A 10,633-nucleotide genomic window follows, 5' to 3' on the forward strand; every position below is an offset into this window, starting at 1 on the left:
AGTTACCAGTGACCCCAACCAGGCGGACTGTGTACGGTTCTAAGGTCACATCCTCCGTGATTTTTAGTCGACCTGTACCCAAGACGTTCACTCGTTTAGGTTCTCGAGAATGAGAAGGACCGGCTATAACTGGATAGGCGGGCGCATGATGAATCTGGCTCTTGAGGGGAACCTGGTGGTCTGAGTCTGCCACTTGCCAGAATTCTCGTTCAGGTGGACGCATGGTATGCAGCTGGAACGCTGTCTGCACGTCTTTGGCTATCAACAGAGGGATGGTCATCCCTTTGAGTACGTAAGCTTCCACACCCCACAACAGGACGTGTCCTCGTTGTGAGGGCAGGTATAAGTCAATCGTCGTGTAGCCTTGGCATTTAGCCTTCCCTGTTAGCTGAACCAAATTCAATTTCAATCCTTGCTTAATGTGGGTGCCTTCTCCTTTAATACGGTCGTACAGGTCAGTCGATATTAGCGTGCAGGCTGCCCCAGAGTCGGCCAACGCTTCTATCTCGATCCCGTCTATTGCGTTGATACGACAACGGACTCGACAAGCATCAGATCCTAAGGACTGCTGACCTGGGGGTCGCTCGAATATCTTATGGGCTTCATATATCTCACCCGGGACCAGGGCAGCCCCAATGAGTCTCTCATCAGGCAGGATCTCCTTCCACATACAGGCCGCAATGTAAGAAAAGGAAGAATCTTCGGCATTATCTATGTCAGGTATGTCCGACGATTCAGAATTGGACAGGGTACAAAACTCTGTGTAGGCCACTGCGAATTCTGCTTCCTGACCTTCCACTAAGGCAGCATAAGCCCATCGGTAGGTACTTTCCAACTTGGACGAGTTGTCACGTTCCTTACAGTCGTTCCTGGCTCGATCAGCCTTCCTAGGGGGACAGTCATTGTCCCAATGGTTCGCACTTCCACAGTGCTGACACGGTCTGGGTGGTTTCTTCTGTGACTTGAAGTCGCTCGTAGGGTAGGTCTGGCTTCCGGACGCAACAGCGATGCTTCTGGTCTCGACATGGTCTCCTCCGCGTTTATTCCTCTCCAAATTAATGCGGGCGACTCGGTTTGCTAAAGCGTCGATACTGAACTCGTCGCTAGCTACTAATTCGTCATGCTTAAGTTTAGTTAGCCGTAAGAGTTCTTTGGCTGTGTCGACCTGATCGATGTTGAGATGGGCCCACCATCCTTTCGGGATGTCTTCTAGAAGTCTTTGGGCCTCGCCCCTTAAGACCTCTGGTCCAGGAACATTGGCGAGTGGATATAGGATGCGTAAGAGTTGTAGTTTGTGTGTCGCGAAGTCGTGTGGGGACTCCTTAGAGTACCTTTCACCCTTTCGGTACCTACAAGTGTGGAATCGATCTTGAATCTTGTCGAGGAAGGCGGGTGTTAAGAAGAAATGTAGCACATATCCGTGTAGATCTTCCCAATTGGTGGTAAAATACAACTTGTCAGCAACCGGTACAGTCGACCACCAGTCTGCCAGAGCACCCTTGAAACGATCAGGAAGTACGTGGGTCATTTGTTGGGCGAAAGCAGGCGAGTGCCTGGCCAGGTTCCGACATATGCTGCACCACGTTATATAGCTGTCGATCGAACCATCAAACTCCAGGAAGTCTGACGCAGTATATTTGCGATCCACGTAAGGTTGCGTGCGGTCGAGAGGAGGAGGTCTGTATCCAGGATTCTGCTGAGGTGCTGCCAACGCTCCAGGTCCGGGAGGCGGGGGAGGGGGCGGTGCCCCAGCGTATCTGACGGGTAGAATGTGCCCCGGGTATGGAGCCCCACCGGGCGGAGGAGGTGGTCCAGGTGGAGGTGGTGGTCCTGATGGGGGTGGTGGACCCGCACCTCATGGTGGCGGCTGCCAGGGGTCGGGAGGCGGTTGTCTCGGATCATGACCTGGATCTCTGGATCCAATGGGTCCTTCATTCGCCGGATGGTGAGGGACACGAGGGGGTTCGGGTCCACAGTTGTCGGGATCAAGTCTCTCCTCGACAGGTCCCAGCTCTGTCTTCCTTCCGACCTTCAGACCTTTCACAAATTCCATGTAACCCACGTTCTCCTTGGGGTTCTCGAAAGCGTTGGTCTCTTGACGAACTGTGACGAATGGCATCGAGGGTTCGTCTCTGAGTAGCATCCCTGCAGCGACATTAATGCTTGGTCTAGGCACCGGGAAGGCCCTGGACGGTAGGGTGCATTTACAAACGAAAGTGGTCTCTTCCATGGGAGATATGAGATCCTCAAATGTAGTCCATCCCAACGGGAGGGCTTCAGGTTGACGAGTGGGTCACATTTCGGTCAACCACGCCTCCTCGACTTGCCCAGGATCCGTAAACTTGGCGGGTGAGACATTCGCCAACCTGAGTCCACTCATGCGCGACTCGTCAAATTCCTGTGAAGGACGAGCAGCTTTCTTGATGGCATCGAAATGTTTTGGAATTGAAACGCTGGTCTAGGAAGTTCCATGCAATGCTGAACTCCTTAGGTGACGACCATCCTCTTATGGTGAATATCAGGGCGAGGTTGCCTTGGGGATCCACTACGAAATCACCTGCGGCTAAGTTGGCCTTGGTGGCTAGCTGGGTGAACTCGGTAATTTTCATGAGCAGGTCGGTTAGCTCGACCTGCCAGACGGTCCCTAGTCGATATCTCAAAGGCTCTCCTTCAAGACCGGCTCCAACAGACTCTTTCTCGAGATCAGCGGGAGCGAGATGACACCAATTTCGTATACGTTTCATGTAGTTATTCGAATCCTCAAAAATTCCACCTTCAAACTCTCCAAGAGCTTCGATGACTTGCCTGAGAGCTTGTTGTCTTAGGAATGCGCTGGGTGAGGAATGCACGTCTTCGCCTACTGGTGAGGTATCTCTTGAATTGGATCTACGATCTGACTGACTGATCCTCGTGGGGCAGGAAGGAGGATACAATTCGTGTGTCACTTGGGCCAGGGTGACTGGTTCGTCTCCCAACAGGGACACCGTCTTTGGTGGCATGGTGCGAGTTTCTCGCACCGGGGTTGGGGCACCAATGTTATGGGGATGGGGGAAATTCCCCATTCCTCGATCCGTTCTTATAGTGGGATGACGAAGGTCATATCTGGTCTGTACCATAACGGGATATGTAATCAATGAGTGATCCCAGTCTTGCCTGGGAGTGGATGATCGAATTCCCATCGATCGCAATTGGTGATGTAGTGAGCTATTAAGGGATTGATGGTAGGTAGTTGGAGATGCCAGGATGGACGGGTCAGCCACGGGTACTTGGCGCTCCTCAATGGAGTGTACCGTGTGCGAGGTCGCGACTTGTGAGATGGGTGAGAACTTCGTATAGTTGCCATCGGGTACTTGGCGTTCACAGTGCGAATGTACCGGTAGCAAGTTGATGTCATAAGCGTGCAATGAGGACTGACTAATAGGGCCTTCGGTGACTTGGCGTTCCCAAAGGGAACGTACCGTTGGCGGGGAAACATGATGACTGACGAAGGAGGGAACAGATGGTGGATGGGCGGTGACTTGGCGTTCGCGTAGCGAACGTGCCGGCATCATGGGAAAGTGGGCCTCAAAGTATTCACGATCTCCATGATCGTGATGTGACGTCATATGTCGAGTACTGGGGGGAGAGCGGAGTGACGAGGACCCATAGGGTACAGATTCAATAGGACGATACACATGTCGAGAGTCTTTGACTCTCAACCTCAAGTTCTCACAGCGAGGGCCGTTAGAGGACTCGATATAACCAGACTTATAAGACATATTGAGAGTTGTACAATCACACGGGTTCAGTTGAGTCACAGGGAGGGTTGTTACAGAAGACGATACACGAGACAGTTGTAGAGCAGTTGTTAGTTAGCAGGAACCGCCTTCGGTGGTTTCTGTACAAGACACGTGACTATCTACAAATGGTAAGGTCGTGGGAAATCCCACGAAACACAAATAACCTCAGCCAGCACCAAAACCCCAATGGGGAAAGCTTTGCACGAGGGGGGAAAGGGGTAGAATGGGTAAGGAGGATAGGGTATCGGGATAGAGGACGGAAGGGAGAAAGAGGGGAGGAATGATAGAGAGGGGAAGTCTTTGACCATGCGACAGATATGGTCATTGGAGACTCCGTATCCGTAACAGACAGAGTTGTCGTCGATGAAGAGGAAAATGAATAATCAACGACGTTGTCATTGACAAAAGAGGAAAGGTACAAAATAGATAATCAACGACAGCATTGTGATTGACGAAGGTAAGAAGTTATTAATCAATGATGGCATTGTCATTGACAAAGGTATGGATATGAGGGGATCAGTTCCTCATCCGTTTACACGGTGCGGACCCGGATGGGCCAGAGCCGGATGGGCAATTCGACATGGTCCTACGAGTCGTCATGGACCTAGCTGCGTCGACAGCGACATTGTCACTGAGATAGTTGTCGTCGTAGTGACAAGTCTCGATGTCAGCGTCGTTCATGGACGAATCCTCATCTTGACGACGGTGCAAGTAATGGGCATGGTGCACAGGATGGCCGCATCCATGAGAAGTGGAGGGAGCATGCCCACGCACTGGTGGTGCGTGGGTGGATTCATACACTGACGAGTGTGCATATGTCAGAGGGGGGTATTGCAGCAGAGGTGGGGCATTTGAATATGCCACAGGGTGTGGGCTCGCATACATCATAGGTGGGTTTGAGTACGACATTGGGGGAGGGTTCGAGTACATAAGTGCTCATTCCTGATGTTGAATTTTATGACGCTCATGAGCATCGTCAGTCATTGGTTTTATCCATCGACACGCGAGGATGTACATCCATGCAATACAAGCCAGGGGGTACTGGTCAGGAAGTCTTTTCACCTCCGTCTCAATGTCGTCACACAACATATGCATTCGTGAGGCGTGGTTGTTTGTAGCCACCCTGTACCAGTCGGCACAGGTGTCGACGTCCTCTTGCGAGGGCTTGCCTGTCTTGAACGACCAGGCAAGATGTGTCAGGGCATGCCCCGGCACACCCCGCCCAACCCCCGCTCCGCACCACTTCCTTTCTCCTTTCTGTCTTTCTTTCTTTCTTTCCTTCTCTCTCTCTTACATGGACCACCTTTCCTGCTGTTCAATGTACCACCGGCGCACATGCCCATTTCCCCCTCCTGTATCTTACCCTACATCGCCGCTGCCGCTGCCGCACTCTCCCCGCACCCACAGCAGGCCCTCTCGGGATCTCCTGCAGAGGCACCCAGAGAACCACGGCTGTGTGTGAGGGTGACGTGGCGCACCCCACATGACCAATCCCGCATGTATATAATAACAGCTGGGGTGGGAACCGAAGAAGTAGCCTTCTTCTCACATTCCCACTCTAGACTAAGTGGTCGGGGACGCTCACCCTGCAACGGGATCGCCGCTACGCACAACTGCTATTTGTCCCACTGAGTCCCGCACGCTGGGACCTTGCCGCTTTCGGAGCTGTCCCTGACAAGATGGTACATTGTAGCATAGAATCTCACACCTTCGGTGTGTATGTAGTTTCGAACCAACTCAAACCACTTAGGTTCTTTGTCACGGAGGAGCGCAGCCGCATCTGGGAATTCGATTCTATCGACATGGTCGATGTCATAGAAGTGGGTAGGAAGGGCCACCAATCAACAATATGTTGGTGGGGGTAGGGGTTCACCATGCACTTCAGTGAGTTTGGCATCGTAGTACTCATAGTAGTGGTAGCTGTCAGGGACGGCTCGAGGAAGGTAGAGGTAGCGGCATAGCGCTCAGCGCTAGCGGCCCGGACGATGGCGGGGCGGTGAGACCATATAGTGGGCAGCCCTCACTTGGGCTTACGTCCCTGTGTGGCTTCTTAGGCTGAAGTGGGAAATGAGAAGAAGGTTACTTCTTCAGTCCTGCTTTGGCTTAGTTTATATACATGTGTGAATGGGTCACATGGAGGTGCCACGTCACCCCCGGACAAAGCCGGGTTACCACAGGTAGCTCCGCGGTCGATCCCGAGTGTTAGAGGGGAAATACAAGTAGGAGTGCGCAGTGCATCCGGCATCGCGGTGCCCCTATGGGGTGCTCAGCGTCGGATGCGTCCGTGCTACAAGTGTAGGAAAGAAAGAGAGGTCATCTGTATAAAGATAGAAAAGAGAAGAAGGAGAGAGGAGACAATGAGACAATGAGACGAAAAGAAGGAGGTGGCGGCGGTGGTGGCGGCGTGCCCTGACAGTAGCCAGGTGGACAGTTCGTGACGAATTCTTCAAAGGGGGCATCAGGGTCGACAACCCATTCGCCTTCCATCTCATCATCGTCGGATGTGGGAGCCCATCTCTTGGAAGAGGTGGTTTTTTTCAACGGCACAGACTTGGCTGACGCAGGATCCACCGGGCCAACCCCGGGGATGACGATGGTTTGGGGAACAGTGGGCTGTGACGACGAGGGAGCAGAAGATTGAATCGGGGTGGGCTTGGGAGACGCAGGGCGACCCCTTGCCATGCGCGTGACTCTAAAGACGTCCTTGTTGAGTTCGTCATTGGCCTTTTGGAGGGATTCGATCTGTTGATGAAGATGGTCGTTTTCAGAATGCAGGTCATCGGCCTCATTCTGCAGCATCTCATACTTATTCCTGAGCTCGTCGAGCTCATCATTCCTACGTTCATCTTCAAACATAGTCTCTTTATGTTTCTCGAGTTTCTTCTCAATATGGGCCCACATGACTTCCATAATCATTTCGAGTTGATCAAGCCCTGTCTGTGTGGAATGCAGCAGGTGGGGGTATTTCTCACTCGTGCTTACACAAGTGGGCAGGACCAAATGGTCCTGTTTTGGGGTTAAAACGCCTGTGCTGGGCACTTCAGGGGCGACAGTCTGAGTGACTGTGGAGTTGTCATCCATCAACGACATGGCAGCATCCGTGGTGGGACTTACAGGTGGGGAGTTTGGACTGGAGTCTATGAGGGCCTCCTTGATGGGGGAAAGGTCAAGGGAAGAATCAGTGAGGGGGGGATTCAGTCGTGTTCATTTGAGCGATTTCAAATTTGATGGTAGGAAGCAGGATTTGATCCCGCTTTCATCGCATTTATCCGATATTATGCGGATATTCCCGGACTTGCCAGTTTAGGCAACTCATGGCTTCAACGCCATAGTTGGCCATGATAAGGCATTGATATCCGCTGGTATCGGACCAGTAGGCGACGTTCACGCCATGGTCGTGATGGTCCGCTGGATCTATTGTCCAGTGTCTGATCCCATCGTTGACCGTTCAGTTCCTCGACATTCTCTACCCTTGTACTGTTAGGTAGTCATCCAATGCAATTAGATCATTTACGTTGGCCAAGGGTTCCCAAGTAAGGTCACCAAGTCCCCATCGGACACGGAACCATAAAGACTTATCATCGTCCCACCGATGGTTGACGATTTCCTTAACCTGGTATTCCCGTTCTGGGTCGTCACCAAAGTCGTAAAATACTTCTACAGCACACCCAGGGAATAACACAGAATCATTTGGCTCATGAGGTGTGAGCCGTGAGACATGGAACTTCACAAAGATACTCCTTTGCGTTAACACTGGGGGAAGCCTGAGGACATAGTTTGATGAGTCCTCAAATACCTCCAGTATTTTGTAAGGGCCAATATAGGTTGGCAACAACTTGTGCACCCTCCCCTTGGGGAGGTTCAGATCTTTCGTTGAAAGATATGCATAGTCCCCCTTCTTCAGTTTGGGGGAATCAGGGCGCCGATGTCGGTTCGCCTGGATGACCTGTTCTACACGACTCTTGATAATAGCATCGTGAGCAGCCTGGATGTTGTCCAGGGCCTGCTGGGCAAAGGATTTTACCCCTGGCAATTCAGATGATGGCAGAGACACAGTCATCTGTGGGAGGTATCTGTATACTAACTCAAACGGGGCAAATCCCGTTGATTTATTCACACTTGAGTTCAATGCGAATTCTACCATGGGTATATGCACGGCCCAATCTCGTTGATCGGGTCAGACGAATGACTGAAGGATCTGGACCACCGTCTGGATCGCTCATTCTGCTTGGCCATCCCCTTGAGGATGGAACGCAGTGGTTAACTTGAGTTTAACACCCATTAGTCGGTGCAACTCGGTCCAGAATTGAGACGTAAACTTCGTGTCACAATCTGACACGATGGATGTTGGCATGCCGTGCAAACGCACGACATGTTGCAGGAACAAATGCACCAGCTCAATTGTCTTGACCTGGGTCATCACAGGCACTAGGTGAACCTGGCACATTAGATGGCACAGAACTACCCAAAGGTAGTTATAACTCAGGCTCGTCAGGAATGGTCCGACGAAATCCATGGCGATTGACTCCCAAGGTTTCTCAGGGACCAGGAGCTAGTGAAGCAGTCCCAGATATCTGAGTTTGCTTTTCTTGGTTGTCTGGCACGTCCCGCAGGATGTGCAGAATTTCTCGATGTCTTTTGACATCGAAGACCACCAGTAGTGTTTGCGTATGTACTCGAGCGTCTTTTTGACGCCGAGGTGACCAAGGATTCGGTGTGCATGCTCAATCGCAATGCCCGTAATCTCCTCCCCTTTATGAATAGCTTCAGGGAGGACGTTCAGGCATTGGTGATGACCCAGACACGGTACTTGTCTCGGTCTTCTGAAGCAATTGAATCTGGTATATCCCAGATTATGGGCTTTAGGATCGGCATCTTGCACGCGACTACTTTGATTTGCGCGAAACATTTCTTGTGTAGGGCGCTCCAGCGGAACAGCATATGGCTGGTACATATGGATTGCAACGGTCCAGTGTATGCACTGATGTTGGGCAGGAATTTTGCTAGGTACTCAATGAGACCTAGGAATCGAAGAACCTCGGTGTGGTTCTCTGGCATCCGCCAGTTCCTTATTTTGTCTAGTTTGTCGGAATCTGCGTGGATTCCGTTTGAGTCCACTTTACACCCTAGTATGTCGAGTACGGGCATGAATGGCTCAAATTTTCTTGGGCTCAGATAGAGCTTCTCGTCTTTTAGACGAGTATATATCCACAAGAATTTCTTGTTGTGTTGCTTCACTGTCATAGTTCCAGTGAAGATATCGTCGAACCATATGTGGACAGCTCGACCGATTTGGTCCCTTAGGATCCAAGTCAAAATGCGCTGGAATGTGGAAGGGCCGTTACAGTCCCCTTGTTGCAGCATGTTCGATATGAAAGTACTGTACAGGGTACTCATCCCTGTGTATTGTACACAGTCTAATTCGATACAAATCTGTTTGTACGTGTCTGTCATATCGATTTTCGATCGATAAGTTACCTGAGCCATACTATCCATGATGAAACGCATGTCAGGCATGGGCGTGACATCGAGGATAGAGTTTGCATTGCGATTTCTCGCATCGATTACAGTCCATAAAGAACTGTCCTTCTTTGCAAGACAAAGAAGTGGAGCAGCCGTCACAACTGCCTTGCGTTCCCACCACTTGGCTCGCTCATAATGAGCAATCTTTTCTCGAAGCTGCAGTTCGAGAGCTTGAGGGCACGTAGCCCTCCTTTCTATATATTTTTTATTCGGATCAATCAAGTTGATGCGGTGGTTAACCTCCCTGAACAGAGGTAGGACCTCAGGGGCTGGTGCCATGACGTCATTGAAACGTTCGCGCCACCAATTCCTGAGTGGCAGGAATTCAGGGTCTGTCATTGGCAGCCCTTCTAAATGGGAACAGTCGGGAAGCCTGAGGTCTTTCGACCTCAGGCTTGGCCAGTGATTGGGCCACTGGGGGGTGTCTGCGTCTTTTTGAGTGGACATGGCAAGTATGCATGGCGAAGGGTTAACAGCCTTCGCCGTATTGCGTCATGCCATTTGTTTAGATGACAGTTCAGTTCTCGGTGCACAGGGAAGTTTGGGGTGACTGCGTGCAGCAGCCCCCACAGAAGTTTTACCCCATTCCGTTAGAACATCAAATGTTTTGATGTTGCCCGTCTTTATGTGGATGGTGTGGGATTCGAAATTGAGGGACGCTCCATTGGCATTCAGCCAAGGAGCTCCAAGAATGGCGTCGTAGCAGTCAATGTTAACGACATCAAAGTAGTGAGTAGTCATAACCCCATGAATGGTTATGGGAGTATTCGTGCCGTACATTATGCACAAACGACTGTTTTTGGTCCCCATCTGGAGAATGTCAGGGCACACACCCTGACTAGCTGTCAGGGACGCGTCCGGGGTAGAGGGGGCCCGGGTGAGACGCCCGACACTAGAAGTCTCGCGGGGTGTGGAGCGGGCGTGCGTACTGGCGGGCCCGGCTCAGGAGGCAGTCCCTGGCCACTTAGACTGAAGTGGAAAAGGGTGAGAAGAAGGCTACTTCTTCGGTTCCCACTTCAGGTATGTTTATATACATGCGGCTTAGGTCACATGACGGGTGCCACGTCATCCTCGCATACAGCCGTAGTCACCCGGGTGTCCCCGTGGGGGATCCCGAGGGCGTCCGCTGTGAACGCGCAAGCTGGACATAGCGGGGGTCGCCCGAGGCGCCCGGGCTGGGCATGTCGTGAGTGCGCTGCAGGTGGGTCAATGGTACATTGATACAAGGAAAGGTCGTCCATGTAGAATAAAGAGAAAATAAAGAGAAGGTGAGATAAGTAAAGAGAGAGTGGAAATGGAGGAAGAAAGAAAGAAGAAGGGGGGGAGGAGGT

This window comes from Cantharellus anzutake (assembly GCF_015039405.1).
Source record: "Cantharellus anzutake strain C23 chromosome Unknown EI90scaffold_11, whole genome shotgun sequence".
In the NCBI taxonomy this organism is placed as follows: domain Eukaryota; kingdom Fungi; phylum Basidiomycota; class Agaricomycetes; order Cantharellales; family Hydnaceae; genus Cantharellus; species Cantharellus anzutake.